Source organism: Hemibagrus wyckioides, linkage group LG29, assembly GCF_019097595.1.
Source record: "Hemibagrus wyckioides isolate EC202008001 linkage group LG29, SWU_Hwy_1.0, whole genome shotgun sequence".
NCBI lineage: Eukaryota > Metazoa > Chordata > Actinopteri > Siluriformes > Bagridae > Hemibagrus > Hemibagrus wyckioides.
In genome coordinates, this window is record NC_080738.1 from 2,308,146 (window position 1) to 2,325,942 (window position 17,797).

A 17,797-nucleotide genomic window follows, 5' to 3' on the forward strand; every position below is an offset into this window, starting at 1 on the left:
AGACAGACAGACAGACAGACAGACAGATGTAGAGACAGACATACAGACAGATGTAAAGAGACAGACAGACAGACAGACAGACAGATGTAGAGACAGACATACAGACAGATGTAAAGAGACAGACAGACAGACAGAGAGGTGTAGAGACAGACATACAGACAGATGTAGAGACAGACAGACAGACAGAGAAGTGTAGAGACAGACATACAGACAGATGTAGAGACAGACAGATGTAGAGAGATGAGGCGTGTAGGCGTGTCTCCCGGAGCTGCAGTTCCTTGTCCTGGTGTTTTGACAGAAACGGGAATTCGGCTGTTGGATATATTCCATGGATTTATTAAACACTGAGGCGGGTTTAATCCGGTTCTGTTCCGTGCGCCACATCCCGGCGTTCCGTTCTGCCTCCGCTCCGCCTCGTCCTGCAGGTAACCATGGCGATGGCGACGAGCTTCGGATGGTGGGACATAATTATAAGGTATAGTGCGAGTGCTGACAGATCAGTGGTAGCATGGGAGGGCTTTCATTAGCATGATTTCAGGTTCCAGCGACTTTCCGCTAGCTCCAGAAGATCCGACACCACACCAGAACCACGCCTGATACTTTTTATCCCTTTAGGTTTACTTCAGTGTAGCAACTATATATATATATATATATGATGACATCATTAATTAACACTTTCTGACCAATCAGAACAGAGATCTCAGATAAACGCAGCACGCTTGTTCTTTTCAGGAACTGAAGAGCTAGCTTTCTCACGCGAGTGTGCGTGCTTGGTGGCTTTCGCATCTTCAGCCATGTCCTTTTTTTTTCATCATTTTGTCTCCTTTGATGTGGCGTCTGATCTTCTCTGCCAGAGATTCAGAGATTTTCTTTCCGACATCCTTCCACATTTCTGTTACTCCTCAGAGAAAGGCAGCGAGAATGACGTGGAGAAACAAGCATGGTGTGCTTTGTGACAGAGTCAAGGTGGAGTCCAGGTTTCTTCAAGGGTTTCTCAAGGGTTCTTCCAGGATTCTTCCAGGGTTCTTCAAGAGTTTCTGAATGGTTCTTCCAGGGTTCTTCAAAGGTTTCTCAAAGGTTCTTCCAGGATTCTTTAAGGGTTTCTTAAGGGTTCTTCAAGGGTTTCTGAAGGGTTTTTCCAGGGTTCTTTAAGAGTTTCTCAGGGGTTCTTTAAGGGTCTCTCAAGAGTTCTTCCAAAGTTATTCAAGGGTTACTCAAGGGTTTTCCATGGTTCTTTAAGTTTTTCTCAAGGCTTCTTCTAGGGCTCTTCAAGAGTTTCTCAAAGGTTCTTCCAGGGTTCCTCACTGGCAAATTTATGGTTCTTAGCTTCCAAAACAGAATATTTATATATAAAGATTTCCTCAGTTGAGGAATGAAAAAAAACAGTCAAAGATCTTGTAAAGAATTAAAATTTAGGGACTGTACCACAATGAAGAGCTCCTGGAGATCCAACTGGACTTCCTGCTGGAACCACTGAGCACATTTATATATATATATATATATATATCCTAGTGACCATCATGAAAGACATGTATTTATTCTATTTGATTTGAAGGAGATGAAAGCAGCCTTGATGAAGGAAGCCAGCATCATTAAAAGAGAGCAGTAGTTTCATGGAACACAAGCGGGGGTCACATGACATGATGGGGGGAAGGAACGTCACAAATGTGTGTAGATGTTAAGCCATCTTCATGATCATGATGGATTTTTTTTTTCTTTTTCTCCACAAATGGACAGCTGCTGGAAAGTGTCTTTATCCTCTTCATCCTCTCATCATGTCAGCATGAGACGCAATGAATGGAACAGCCTTCAGTTTCCATCAGCAGAAAAAAAGGCTTTCACTAGAAGGTCAGAAGTCGAGTAGAAGCTCTGAAGGATCTGTGAAAGATGATTCAAACACCTGAGACAGACAGCAGGAGCAATTATAGAGCTCTTCAACATGTAGAGAGAGAGACAGACAGATGTAGAGAGAGAGAGACAGACAGATGTAGAGAGAGAGAGACAGACAGCAGGAGCAATTATAGAGCTCTTCCACATGTAGAGAGAGAGAGAGAGACAGACAGATGTAGAGAGAGAGAGACAGACAGCAGGAGCAATTATAGAGCTCTTCAACATGTAGAGAGAGAGAGAGAGACAGACAGATGTAGAGAGAGAGAGACAGACAGCAGGAGCAATTATAGAGCTCTTCAACATGTAGAGAGAGAGAGACAGACAGATGTAGAGAGAGAGACAGACAGCAGGAGCAATTATAGAGCTCTTCAACATGTAGAGAGAGAGAGAGACAGACAGATGTAGAGAGAGAGAGAGACAGACAGCAGGAGCAATTATAGAGCTCTTCAACATGTAGAGAGAGAGAGAGAGACAGACAGATGTAGAGAGAGAGAGACAGACAGCAGGAGCAATTATAGAGCTCTTCAACATGTAGAGAGAGAGAGACAGACAGATGTAGAGAGAGAGAGACAGACAGCAGGAGCAATTATAGAGCTCTTCAACATGTAGAGAGAGAGAGACAGACAGATGTAGAGAGAGAGAGAGAGAGACAGACAGATGTAGAGAGAGAGAGACAGACAGCAGGAGCAATTATAGAGCTCTTCAACATGTAGAGAGAGAGAGAGAGACAGACAGATGTAGAGAGAGAGAGACAGACAGCAGGAGCAATTATAGAGCTCTTCAACATGTAGAGAGAGAGAGACAGACAGATGTAGAGAGAGAGAGACAGACAGCAGGAGCAATTATAGAGCTCTTCAACATGTAGAGAGAGAGAGACAGACAGATGTAGAGAGAGAGAGAGACAGACAGCAGGAGCAATTATAGAGCTCTTCAACATGTAGAGAGAGAGAGACAGACAGATGTAGAGAGAGAGAGACAGACAGCAGGAGCAATTATAGAGCTCTTCAACATGTAGAGAGAGAGAGAGACAGACAGATGTAGAGAGAGAGACAGACAGCAGGAGCAATTATAGAGCTCTTCAACATGTAGAGAGAGAGAGAGACAGACAGATGTAGAGAGAGAGACAGACAGCAGGAGCAATTATAGAGCTCTTCAACATGTAGAGAGAGAGAGAGAGAGAGACAGACAGATGTAGAGAGAGAGACAGACAGCAGGAGCAATTATAGAGCTCTTCAACATGTAGAGAGAGAGAGAGAGAGAGAGAGAGAGAGAGAGAGACAGACAGATGTAGAGAGAGAGAGACAGACAGCAGGAGCAATTATAGAGCTCTTCAACATGTAGAGAGAGAGAGAGAGAGACAGACAGATGTAGAGAGAGAGAGAGACAGACAGCAGGAGCAATTATAGAGCTCTTCAACATGTAGAGAGAGAGAGAGAGAGACAGACAGATGTAGAGAGAGAGAGAGACAGACAGCAGGAGCAATTATAGAGCTCTTCAACATGTAGAGAGAGAGAGAGACAGATGTAGAGAGAGAGAGAGAGAGACAGCAGGAGGAATTCTAGAGCTCTCCAGCATGTAGAGAGAGACAGACAGACAGACAGATGTAAAGACAGACAGACAGTCAGATGTAGAGAGAGAGGCAAACTGAGACAGACATATGAACTGATGTAGACAGACAGAGAGACAGACAGATAGATGTAAGGAGAGAGACAGACAGATGTAAAGACAGACAGACAGATGGAGAATGAGACAGACAGACAGACAGGTGTAAAGACAGACACACAGACAGATGTAGAGAGACAGACAGATGTTAAGACAGACAGACAGGTGTACAGAGACAGAAAGACAGACAGACAGATGTAAAGACAGAGAAAGAGACAGACAGACAGATGTAGAGCGACAGACAGACAGGCAGGCAGACAGATGTAAAGACAGACAAACAGACAGATGTAGAGAGATAGAAAGACGGACAGACAGACAGATGTAGAGAGGCAGACAGGCAGATGTAGAGAGACAGAAAGACAGACAGACAGATAGATGTAGGGAGAGAGACAGACAGCTACACATTTATTTATTTATTTATTTATTTATTTATAAAACATCTCTATAGGTTTTTTTTAGATGAAGGTTTGGTTGTGAGTTTAAACGGGAGTTACACATTTAGCCACGCCCACCAAATACCATAAAAGGTAAAGAGATCTGAAAGATGAGGAAACAGAGAGAGAGAGTGTTATAAAGACCAGAGTGTGGAGATCTAACTGCCCACTGCCATTAAGGGGGCCAAGCACTCTCTGGCCACGCCCCTTTAGTGACACAGGAAGACCAGAAGCTTGTGTGGATATTCAGCACTTCCTGTTCACGTGATGGCAGAATGGCAAGTTGTTGCTGAGATATGACATCACTTCCTGTTCCAAGTTTTTTTTTTATGTTGATAAACATTTCGTAAAAGCATTCCATAGATATGACATCACTTCCTGTTTGCATGTCATGACATGTTCATATGTAAAGTACTTCAGTTTAATATGCTAATTTTGGGCTCATTTTTGTTAATTTTGGGCTAATTTTTGTTAATTGTGGGCTAATGTTTGTTAATTGTGGGCTAATGTTTGTTAATTTTGGACAAATTTTTTGCGCAAATTGTTTTTGCTAATTTTTGCTTATTCTGGGCTAATTTTTGGCTAATTTTTTGGTAATTTTGGGCAAATATTTTGCTAATTTTGGGCTAATTTTGTGCTAATTCTCATAGCTCCGACCTGAAGGAGCGTTTCAAAACACTACATAAACAACGCGACTCCACCGCTGATATGCTAACATCTGTTGATGCTAGCTACTTCCGCTAGCCCAGAATGTATCTTCATACAAGGACTGTATCATCAGTACAGCGTAGCATCCTCCATTACTAAGTCCTGAGTTTCTGAGCTAAACTAGCGTGTGTGCTAGCGCGTGTTCAGATTCCTACTTCCTGCTTCTTTTTTTTTTTGAGTTCTGACAGCGTGCGAGTGTGAACGTTTCTTCGGTGATTCCTTGATTGCTCGGAGGAGAGAAATTACTGCTGCTAATGTGTTTGGGAATGTGATGTGGTTGCAGTTTATTCATCCCTCGCCTCCATCGTTGTTTTTAATTTAATTTACTTCACGAGAGAGAGAGAGAGAGAGAGAGAGAGAGAGAGAAGAAAGTAAGTAAGTAAGAAAGAAAGAAGAAAGAAGGCAGAGTGCTGGTTATCGCACCACCTGAGTCTTCTTCCTGGATGTGTGGTTTGTGTAAAAGATTTTTCAGGTTGGAATATTTGGGGTCATGACAGGTTTATCTGAATGAGCATTCTTGTTTCCATAGCAACAGCATCCTCATGTAAACAGGTCTAAATGATGAAGATGGAACATTATAAGGAAGGAGTCTCCAGTTTCAGCTACAGCTGTGCAGTTTTTCTCAAATATATCATCGATCTTGGCCCCATTTGAGGAGGAAAAGTGGCGACTTCCGACATCTTTTGTGGTTTTTCTTGGCAACACACACACACACAGTGTGGAGTGTTTGTCTCTGCGTACAGCGAGTGTGTATCTGGAGTGTGTCCTTGAGACAAGGAGGTTTGAAGCGTGTCGGATGTCGGACCGGAGACAGCTGGAGTCTCTGACAGGAAAGGAAGTGTGTGTGTGATGGAGTGTGTGATGGAGTGTGTCTCCACGGTTACCGTATTGTATTTAGCACCTCCTCACTCAAGTCCTCTCAGGATCTCAGGAAGTCACCCGCAGGTCAGTCAGAGGACCTGAGCGTTGGATTGCGAGTGCTGTGTTGTGGGACGACGTTAATGACGATGGAGTTGAGAAGTCGCGCTTGACTTGATGCTACATGCTAGTCTCTGGTGTTTTTTTAAAGAGCAGTTGTTCTCGCGCAGCTCTCCCATGTACAGACTCATAGATCCAGCTGTTTATCTTCCTTCAGCGACTTTTGAGCTAATTCTATTAAGCAGGATTTAATCAGCAAAATATCCAGCCTCAAAAAATAAATAAATTGATAAATAAATAAATAATTATAAATCATTTCTCCACTTGGCAGCATATCGTCCAAACCTCTGAATAATTCCGTACATCAGACACACCGGATTTTATTTGGTAAATTAATTTTTATTTTTAAATTTCTGCTCAATTTCCAAAAAAGGCTAATATTTTGGCTTACGTCTGTGCCAATAAAAATATTTAATATAATATTAATAATAACAATAACAACAACAACAACAACAACAATAATAATAATAATAATAATAAAAATAATAAAAATAATAAAAAAAAAAAAATAATAAATCATTATTTTTCTTAATTTATTGCGGTGTGTCATCTCGATCTATTCATTCTTTCAAATTCTTTAATTAAAGAATTTTTAAATCAGAGGTCTGTCTTTCATTAAACCATCTGGATGCTGCCCTTCGTCTCTGCCTGAGTGAGCTACAGACTAGAGAGTAAGACTCTACAGCTATTATAGAGTCTGCTGAATGCTTCAAACACTATAAAATAAAATAAACAAACAAACAGATAGATAAATAAATAAATTAATAAATTAAATTAAATTAAATTAAATTAAATTAAATTAAATTAAATTAAATTAAATTAAATTAAATTAAATTAAATTAAATTAAAAATAAATAAAGAAATAAAGAAATAAAGAATGTAAAGAAAAGGAAATAATTAATTAATTAATTAAACAAACAGATAAATGAATAAATACATACATAAGGAAAGAAAGAAAGAAAGAAAGAAAGAAAGAAAGAAAGAAAGAAAGAAAAAGAAAGAAAGAAAAGAAAAGATCATAAATAAATAAATAAATAAATAAATAAATAAATAAATAAATAAATAAATAAATAAATAAATAAATAAATAAATAAAAAAAAATAATAATAATAAAATTCCACACTATGTTCCATATAGGTATCAAAGCACTGTAATCTTTTTTTTTTTATGATCAGATTTATGTTTTGAAGTCGATGGAGTCGAGGTTTTCGTTAGTGACTCTTTTCTTTTGTGTGACTCTATAAACACACACACACACAGGTTTTTCTTCTATATTTACATCATCCTCAGACACCGTGATGTAGCTCACTGATGAAATCCCCTTGTTTACTCTCACGTTTCTGTGTTTGTTTACCAGAATGAATTGTTTCGTTCCAACAAATTGCTTGTTTTTTGTCTCTTTTTTTTTTTTTCTCGAAAACTAGCCCGGCATTTCCGACTCCGTCCTTCGCTACAATGTGTGAGAGTTACTTTGCGAATGTTTCCCTCTAAACGTGAGTGTTTTTCCCCGTTCAGATGAAGAGCACAAATAATTCCAAACACTTCAGGAGGCTTGAATCTTCAAAGAGAAATAATCAGAACAAATAAAAGGAATGAAATTGTGAGTAGGATGCATCAATGTCCTACACCATCCACTGTGTGTGTGAGTGTGTGAGTGTGTGTGTTTGGTCGTTTGATGGTTTGCAGATGATCTATGTGTCCCACGGCGCTGAAGTGCTTCCTGATAAACGCATTACTTCACTTACCATCAGATACACAGCGACCGTACACACACACACACACACACACACACATCTCTCTCTCTCCCCCTTTGCTGTTCAACATTATGAATGTCTAACTGTGCGAGTTGGCATGTGCTGTGAGTCATGAATTAAACTTCCTTCGCTACACACACACACATACACACACACACACACACATACACACACACACACATACACACACACATACACACACACACACACACACACACAAACTGTTGATAAATCAGCTATCATACATTAAGATAAAAAAAAAGAATGAAATTCTTCATCATGTGAGGTTTTGTGTAAGCAGGAATGTGTTTATGGAACATTTAGGGAAGGAGTCTCCAGTGTCAGTGGATTTCAGATACACACATACACACACTCACACACATACACACACACACACACACACACACAAACACACACTCTATGTGTGATGAATCGGACCCTGTGCCGTGTGTTGGGGTTCGAGGGAGGAGGACTGCGGTCTGTTTAGGGTGCACTTCAATCTGAACAGAATGATGTAGTTAATGGTGTGTGAGTTCCTGTGAGCGCTGTGGAGACTCGCTATTATGCTAATGTTACCTCAGGAATGGAACTTCTCTCCCATTCATTTCTCCATGGACTGATTATCCACTGACCTTCAGTCTCTCTCTCTCTCTCTCTCTCTCTCTCTCTCGTTCTCTCTGTCTCGCTTTCTCTTTCTGTCTCGCTCTCTTTCTCTCTCTCTCTCTCTCTCTCTCTCTCTCTCTCTCTCTCTCGTTCTCTCTGTCTTGCTTTCTCTTTCTGTCTCGCTCTCTTTCTCTCTCTCTCTCTCTCTCTCTCATCTCAATGTGAATATCACCACCTGTGTGATGTCTCTTTTCTTCTTCTTCTTCTTCTTCTTCTTCTTCTTCTCCTCCTTCTTCCTCATTTCAATTTTCTGTTGCGGCTCCGATTGCGTCTGAAGTCTGTGTTTGATCTGATGATATGTCTGATCCACCGCCTCAGGTGTCTTCTTCATCCTCCTCTAGCCTTATTACTTTTTGGTTTTTTTTTTCGTTGTTGTTGATTTTAATTCCCCTCCTCTGCTAAAGTACAACACACACCAGTCAACTTTCTCTCCGTTCTTTCCCTCCAGCCGTCACGTCCATGGTGTTGAGGAGATGAGAAATGAATTAGGAAGACTTCATGTGACCATGATACTGAATAATGCTAGATGGCTAATTAGAGTTTGACAGAAGTGCCACCTGTAAAACTCCACAGTGAGTGTCTTCCTGTGAACTTCTCTTAGGAATCTGATGTTGCACCTGTTGTTGTGAGGAAGTGTGTAATTACTTCCTCATCTTGAGGAGAACCTAACATGGACACTGGGCAAAACAAGTACAGGTCCTGTCCCCTGGAGGCATGTTTATGGCCTGTGATGAACAGTGTGCCAAAAGATGGCAATTAAGGTCAATGTTTTAGCATTGATAGGGTGCATTACCCTCATTGGTGTCCTTATTGGCATCCTCATTGCTATCCCCTGTGGTGTCCTCATTGCTATCCCCTGTGGTGTCCTCATTGGTGTCCTCATTGCCGGCCCCATTGGTGTCCTCATTGCTGTTCTCAAAGGTGTATTCATTGGTGTCCTCATTGCTATCCCCTGTGGTGTCCTCATTGGTGTCCTCATTGCCGGCCCCATTGGTGTCCTCATTGCTGTTCTCAAAGGTGTATTCATTGGTGTCCTCATTGCTATTCCCTGTGGTGTCCTCATAGCTGTTCTCAAAGGTGTATTCATTGGTGTCCTTATTGCTGTCCCTGTTGGCATCCTCATTTCTGTGCCTACTGGCATCCTCATTGCTGTCCCCATTCATGTCCTCATTTCTGTCCCCATTTGTGTCTTTATTGACATCCTCATTGCTGTTCCCATTGGCATCTCATTAGTATCCTCATTGCTGTCCCCTGTGGTGTCCTCATTGCAGTCCTCATTAGTGTCCCCATTGGCATTCTCATTGCTGTCCTCATTGGCATCCTCACTGCCATTTTTTGTGTCCTTGTTGCTATCCATACTGGTATCCTTAGTGCTGTCTCCATTTACATCCTCAGTGGTGTCCCCATTGGCATCTTCATTGCTGTCCCTATTGTTGTCCTTATTGATATTTGTCAAACCCAAGTTCAATCTTGTGTCCCTCAGTCTGTGACCTGCATGTTGATCAAAGCCAGACATTTTTATGGACTGCAGGAACGACGTGATAGCAGGCTACTAGATCAGAGATACACAGATGTTCCCTATGTGGAAGATTTGATCGTAAAAAAGCCTCCATCTTTCCCCAAAATGTTCATACTTCGATGTGCCACTTCAATGAACACGTCTCATTTGTCCTCGATTCCTTGCCTCAGTTCTCAGCTTCACCCTCTGAGGAAGCGAGGAAAGGATGTGACTCGAGAACAAAATTATTTGCAAAATAGTGATAAAATGCCATTTCCTATAGGCTGGATGATCCATAATGTCTGTGATCAGTGAAAAACACTTCACCGAGTCTCTCACGCACATTTTATGCCCTTTTTGGGGATCAGTCAGGGCTGTAACTACAAAATTGCATCTGGAAAAAGTAACTTTTTATCCAGTAAATGGTACAGTTTAAAACCTCTTACCACTTTCTCTTTCACTCTCTGTCTCTCTCTTTCCCATCTTGTCGCTTTTTTTACCCTCGTTTTCTCAGCCAACCGTCTCCCACCTGCTGAGCACCATGAGAGAGGTGTGTTAGAAAAAAAAAGAATGAACGAAGGAAGAAAAGAACAGATTTCTCACTCGTGTCTGTCAGTGACAGGAAGACAAGTGGCTTTTTTTCTAAGATAAGAACAGTCACTCTTTCTCTCTATGTCTCTTTATCTCTTTGATTTTCTCGCTCTGTCTCTGCATGCCTCATCGATTCTCTTTTATTGCTGTATTTTCTTTTGAGAAACGAAGTCGGGGTGGGATGTGACAAAGACTGCTTCTCATTTTTCTTTTAGAAATTGCGACTTCTCGTCCCATTTTCTTTGCTCCTTAGCTCCTCCCTCTGAGCAAACCAGTGAGTGATGAGCAGGAGGTACAATTAAAGAAATAAGGAGAACATCTTGTCATGTTCAGGAATCGAGGATCTACCAGATGAGGACCGAGGAGTGAGGATGAAACAAAGATATTTCATTTTCTATGCTGCACTGCAAAGGGATCAAGTGGGATCGTGGGGGGATCAAGTCCTGGGGATATCTGCCACTCAAACCTGGGTCTGGAGCGCTGCCCAAATTGGCTGAACCGGGCCAGGATGCTGTCCTAATTCTGTATTTTGATGTATTTCCTGGGGCTCAGGGTGTCTTAGTTGTTAGAACATTAGCCTCGGACCTCTAAAATAAAACCTGGTCCATGGGATATCTTTTCATTCCTTTAGCAGGTTTAGGTAGAACCACTGGAAGGGTCTGGTGGTAAACGATCCTTCCTGCCACTGCACTGTGTTTACATCAAGCCTGTGTGTGGGTTTTGGACAATTCGTTGATGTTTATGTTAGACACATAGCTAGGTGTTACTGTACAAAGAGTTCTACCTGGTGGTCAGCCACAAAATAAAAACTGGCCGAGGGAAAAACAGTGGACATGAACACGGCCCTGAAAGCCGTGCTAGCCATGCTAATAGAACCAGTGGAACATCAGAACACTACTTTGTGAGGACGCAGCAACACTGTGACTAATTTTGTTAGAGGAGGGGCATAACTATTCCAGAAATCATAAATAAAATATGTGTGTGTGTCTGCTAGACAGCTTTTATTACAAAAGCCTTGAACAGGATAAGCAGAGTAAACCAGGTCCTCAGAAACCACTTGAAAAAAGCAATTACCAGTTAAGAACTTTTCATGTGTCTGTGTGTGTGTGTGTGTAAAACATATGAATGCATAATTAATGAGGCTAACATTAATATGAGATGTGACAAATATGAGTCATGCGAGGTCTAATTTAACACACACACACACACACACACACACACACACACACACACACACACAGCCTCTTATTTAACACAAATCACACACTCTACGTCAGCAGGATTTCAGTAGCCTGTGAACTCTCTCTCTCGCTCTGTTTTTCTCTCTCTGTCTCTCCCCCCTCTGTCTGTCTCTCTCTCTCTCTGTTTTTCTCTCTCTGTCTCTCCCCCCTCTGTCTGTCTCTCTCTCGCTCTGTTTTTCTCTCTCTGTCTCTCCCCCCTCTGTCTGTCTCTCTCTCTCTCTGTTTTTCTCTCTCTGTCTCTCCCCCCTCTGTCTGTCTCTCTCTCTCTCTCTCTCTCTCTCTTTTCCCAATCCCTCAGTCAGCCTAAACCCGAACTCTCATTTGCTTTTTGGATCAATGATGTCAGCTTTAATGCTAATACTAATTACCCACAATCCCGTGGGTCTGAATAGTGAAACATCATCAATGTGGGTTGTTCAGAAAGAGTCCCTCTGACCTTCAGAGGTCAATTCAAGGTCATTTCACTATAGCACAGGCGAGGCTGAATCTGTCCCAGGTATGAAATATACCAAGCAGGAGGTTGTGGGTTGGAATCCCAGGATGTGTTTGGTACCATGTTTACACTGGTCAGTGCTGCTAGCGCACTTTAAACACGTCAGCTAACACGACACAATCCATTAGAAACAGACCCAGGAGCATGGAGTGATGGACAAATGACACACTGGAAGCTCCGCCCCTTTATACCCCAACCATACACCATGAGCAGAACTAAAACATTAACACCTTCAGATTGTTCATTATATGAACAGTAGTGTGTGAGTGTGTGTGTGTGTTTGTATATATGTGTGTAAGAGAGAGAGTGTTTGTGTGTATGTGTGTGTGAGAGTGTGTGTGTGTTTGTGTGTGTGTGACAGAGTGTGTGTCCATGTGTGTGTGAGACAGATAGTGTGTGTTTGTGTGTATGTGTGTGAGACAGATAGTGTGTGTTTGTGTGTGTGTGTGTAATGAGCTGAAATGAACAGTAGTGTGGGCTTGTTTATAAGTGGGCGGAGTCCTCCTGACTGTTAGTGTGAAAGGTAACGCTGTACACACACACACACACACACACACAGTTGGGACGTTACTGGTGTGTGTGTTTTGGGAATTTTCTGCTGGTTCGTTCAGAAGCTCTTCTTCCTGTGAAGGCTTTTTCCTCCCTCTGCAGCGCTGCTCTCTGAGGCTGGTTTGTGTTCGGAAAAAGAGATGATTATTTAATACTTAACACCAGACTTTCAGAGGGAAATAGAGCTCCATCTCACTGACTTAACTCAGTGTGTGTGTGTGTGGAGAATAAAAGCTAACAGAATAAAGGGCCCATCTCTCTCTCTCTCTCTCTCTCTCTCTCTCTCTCTCTCTCTCTCTCTCTCTCCCTCCCTCTCTCTCTCTCTCCCCCCCTCTCCCCCTCTCTCTCCCCCCCTCTCTCCCCCCCTCTCTCCCCCCCCTCCCTCCTCCTCCCCCCCCCCCCTCCCCCCCTCCCCCCCCCTCTCTCCCCCCCTCTCCCCCTCCCTCCCTCTCTTTCCCTTCCCCCCCTTCTCCCCCTCTCTCTCTCTCTCTCTCTCTCTCCCTCTCTCTCTCTCTCCCTCTCTCTCTCTCTCTCTCTCTCTCTCTACAGTGATCCATGGTTGTCTTTTCTCCTCTCAGACTTTCCTCCTGAGGATCTTTTCTCTCCCTCAGACGACCTTGTATATTAACACTGACACATTAAGCTAAAAATTAAAAATAAATGAATAACGAAGAGAATCTGCCTGAAAACCCCCAGCTCCTTTTCATCTTTAAACCTGGTTCTCTGAGAGTGGTTTGTAAAGCGCTGGAGCGGAGTTGTTGTATTTTGTACAGCTAGCTCATTTTATGCCATTCATTATTTCTCGACATTTAGCTATTAGCAGCTAACAGTGATGCTGTGCGTTGTTGATGAGCAGCTAGCGTAAACACTTAATGTGAAGCAGTTAAACAAGCTAAGCGAACTAAAGTACACACTAGCACACTGCGAGGAAAAACAAGCTAATCCAGAAGCTAGTGACAGGAAGTCGTCCCACACACGGCGTTCAAATGAACTGCAATGCTAATGTGACTGAACGCCAGAAGAATTTATCGAGCTTCCTTAATTGTTTGAAAATGAGCAACTTTACTAATCAATCTGATGTTAACGAGCTAGCAAAATGAGCTTGATGAGCTAAATTAGCACCTGGACCATGTCCCCTGAACAGGAAATCAGGAGCTAATGGATTTCAGGAAGTGATGAAGCAAAACAGGAAACTAGGAAACGAAGTCAGGAGCTCAGACTGAAGACTTCTTCAGAAGATCCAGAAGGTGTTTTTTGGATGGATTTTTGATTAGCAGCTTTGCTAATCAGCACCTGGCTAGTAAACACACTTGGACAAGTGCCTTCTGGGTAATTTCTCTTCCTGAAGTCTATAGTAATAACGTCCAATGAATTTCAGGCAGCAGAGAGGAAGCGTTTGTTAGCGGCGCGTTAGGAGTCGAGCCGAAACGCCTCCATCAGTCTCCTGACGTCATTCTGAAGCTCTCCGCTCTCCGCTCCCCAGGGTCATGCCGGCGTGGAGTCATCTGGAGATATTTTTCAATTTTCCAATATTGCAGCCAACGTTTTTCTGATCTGAGCGTGGGGAAAGTGCAGCGTTAGGAGTGTGTGATTATGAGGCAGAGGGTGAGGTGAGTCTGCCTCACTGCTAACAGAACAGCCCCGCCTTCATGGAGAGAAAAAAAACATATAATAATAATAATAATAATAATAATAGGATCTCTCTCTCCCTCACCTCTCTCTCTCTCTCTCTCCCCCTCACCTCTCCCTCCCCCCCTTATTGAACTATTTTTTTATTTTAAATCTGTTTCTTTACTTCACCTTTTTTCACCTTGATGCCCCCCCATCTCTCTGACTCTGTTGCTGTATTCCTATACTGTAGAACATGAGGAACTCTGGACTTAATTAACCCTAGGAAGATTAATTGGAGAAATGATGAACTACATAATTCAGGAAGTAAGGAATTCAGTAAGGAAGTAAGGAATTAGGACACTTAGAAACTTGAAAACACAAAGATACAATGGATCCAAGTTAAGAAACCCAGGCATTTTAGGACCCTGGGGACTAGGATTAAGGAACTTAAATGTTTTGTATTTCCAGAAACTACTATTTTAGTAACAAAGGAACTCTGAACTAACCCAGGATCTCAGGAACCTGAGGAATGACTGAGAAACATATGAACCGAAGATTTAAGGACTAAAAGGTTCCTTAGCGATTAAGGAACTAAAATCCAGAGACTAAAGGAAAGAAACTCTGATAAGGATAAGAACTTGATGAACTCAGGAGATAATGATCTGAGGAACAAGTTCATAGAGAACTGAAGAATCTGATGAACCCAAGAAGCTCAGAGATAACAACTAGACTTTTCTGGAGCTCAAAACAACCAGATTCAGATGTTCAGCTTGGAATACCAGAATTAAGAAAATTCATAAAACGTGGAATTTATGGAACTACAGGATTGGGGAAACGAGTAAGGCGGGAATTAAGGAAGCGACACTTACGTTTTTTGGCATTAAAGTCACGTGACTGAAGGCTGCTGCTAGGAAACGAGAGCACAAGCAGACGGTAGCTAAGAGATGAGGCTAGAGATTTAGCCGCTAGCTTTCACATAGACTTTGCAAAGTAAAATAAAACGAACAGTAGCAGTGGACACAAGATTTTCCGAAACATCAACCTTTACCTGAGGTGTGTGTGTGTGTGTGTGTGTGTAGATTCTGTCCATGATTGCATACACTGATCACCAACCAAAACAGGAAGATTTATGGAATTTTCAGCTGAACACAGTAAACACCCGCCGCAGCGTAGCATTCCTCTGATACAGGTTTCCACTCCGTCGTCGGTTTATTAATCCGATTTTATCATCCATGTGAAAAGTGTCGAAGAAAATGGAGCAGAAAATTGTTCTATAGCTGAAGCATATGATGAAGATCTGCGTCTGAATGCTTATTAATGTTCTGAGAATTCATCATGTTTACTGATAAAATCATTGTCTTGAATGACCTTGTGTGTGTGTGTGTGTGCTGTGAGCGTACTCTCATGGATATCATTATGTCCAACACAATAAACCTAACACACACACACACACGCAGCTTTACTCTCGTTTAACAGCTTTGTGCTTCATAAAACCGTAAGCATTTTAAATAAAAGCAAACAGAACACACACATATTGCACACACACATCCGAAAATTGACAGGCCACACCCCTTCATGAAACTGACAGACACTGAGGCCACGCCTCTGTCTCTAGAATTTTCCATCTCTCTTTCTTTCTCTATCATTTGTGTGTGTGTGTGTGAGAGTGTGTGTGTACCAGTCCAAGACCAAGATGCATTCTGGATAATCAAATTCCCACCTGACCCCAAAGCCTATCACGGGTCTCCGTTTGAGAGCATCTGCCTCTTCACCAATTAAACAAAACATGTGTGATTATGCAAATGCGCCAGGCTCCTCCTTAGTGCCTGATTGGTTCCCTCAGAGTCAGACAGCATCTGATTGGCTGGCTGGAGGAAAGAATATTATTTATTTATCTAGCTATTTTCTAAATGCAGGGTTACATCATGCCTTAGAACCTGCCTCTCTGTCATCTTGTATTATTTGTGCTCTTAACACATCAGTACACACACACACACACACACACAGATTGGCTGATTCATTGTCTTTGCAGCAGACGTATGATACAAAGCCTTCTGGACCAAAAATCAATAGAGAGAAACTGTAGCTTCTGTCCTTTGAGAATGTTCACTTACCTGCTAGATCATATACACACACACACACACACACACACACACACACACACACACTTGAAACACCTGCCTTTTATTTCCCCCCTCTTTTAAGCACTGTGTGTTTGTGTGGGTGGTGCAATATTATTCTCTATGGAAACATCTTCATCTTCAGTACGGCACGATCCCAACAAATCACAGATGATTACTTTTGTGAAAAATTGCTTTATTGCGTTACAGGTTACAAACATTAACACTGTGGAAGCCTTGCTAATGCCTAGATTTGTAAGGTTTATTTGATTTTACTTGTCAGATCTATTAATGCTTGCGTACATCGCTGACTCGTATGCACTGAATTCAAACCGATTATCTTTTAATTGATTTTTTTCCTTTTCCAAAGCTAAAATCCGGCTTGAATACAGCTTGGTATAAAGAGCTGCTCGGTTTACTGCAGGCTTCAGAATAACACATTTATGTTCAAGGTCAAATTACAGGCAGACAGGAAAGAGATAACAAGGGGATAACTGTCATGTGACTTTTGCCAAAATGGAGGAGGTAAAATCCAATTAGCTCTGTTGAGGCTTTTTATAGATTTATCCCCCTCATTGCCCCTTAATTTACTCGGTCAGAGCGGAACAGTGCATGCCCCTTTCTCATGTTGTTTGCTCCAATTGTTTCATGCCCCAAGAGTTTCCTTTTCATACTCCCACTGAGTGCTCAAAGGACTCCATACACTGCTGTGTGCTGAATTGCTTATATATAATAAGTGGCCATGATGCACCTAGCAAAGCAAGAACCAAGAAAAGACTGACCTTCTAAGCAGGATTCATCAAGGCATCAACAAGAGCCTAAGCACACATGCTCCAGTCAACAAACAAATGAAAGAATCAAACACTGAACCACAACGTACCAACAAACCATTAAAACAACAGCAAAGTGGAGCAAAAAGATCATCAACCAAACAGAATGACAGCAGGAAAATCATCAACTAAAAAAACAACAAAGTTCTGAAAATTAAGGAACTACAAAGGACTAATCTACAAGGAACACAATACAAAAGAATCAATAAGCAAAGAAGAACAATGATGTTCCAAACAACCAATTAACAGGCAGCAACCAAAAGGCAACAAGCAGGTCACCAAGAAACCAACAAATAATAACAACCTACCGATCACTAATCAGAAAAATCAAGGGTACCCACAAGGCAACAAGAACACAATCAAACATATTTCACTGAACAGGTCAGCTACCAGGCAATAACAATAAAAAGCACCACATGGGACACCAAGAAGTATGACAACAATCTCTGGAACAACAACAAGGCAACAACCCTCAGTTAACATGAAGAGCAACAACCAACAACACTCTGTCCAGAGCAACAATCAACAACACTCTGTCCAGAGCAACAATCAACAGCACTCTGTCCAGAGCACCAACCAACAACACTCTGTCCAGAGCAACAATCAACAACACTCTGTCCAGAGCAACAATCAACAACACTCTGTCCAGAGCACCAACCAACAACACTCTGTCCAGAGCAACAATCAACAACACTCTGTCCAGAGCAACAATCAACAACACTCTGTCCAGAGCAACAACCAACAACACTCTGTCCAGAGCAACAATCAACAGCAC

At 41.9% G+C, this 17,797-nt stretch overlaps 1 protein-coding gene across 3 annotated transcripts in view; it reads left to right on the forward strand.

The window, feature by feature from the left end:
- The window catches only part of LOC131349274 (zeta-sarcoglycan), a 165,970-nt gene that overhangs the window by 5,150 nt on the left and 143,023 nt on the right, over nt 1-17,797 (forward strand). The window lies entirely within an intron of this gene.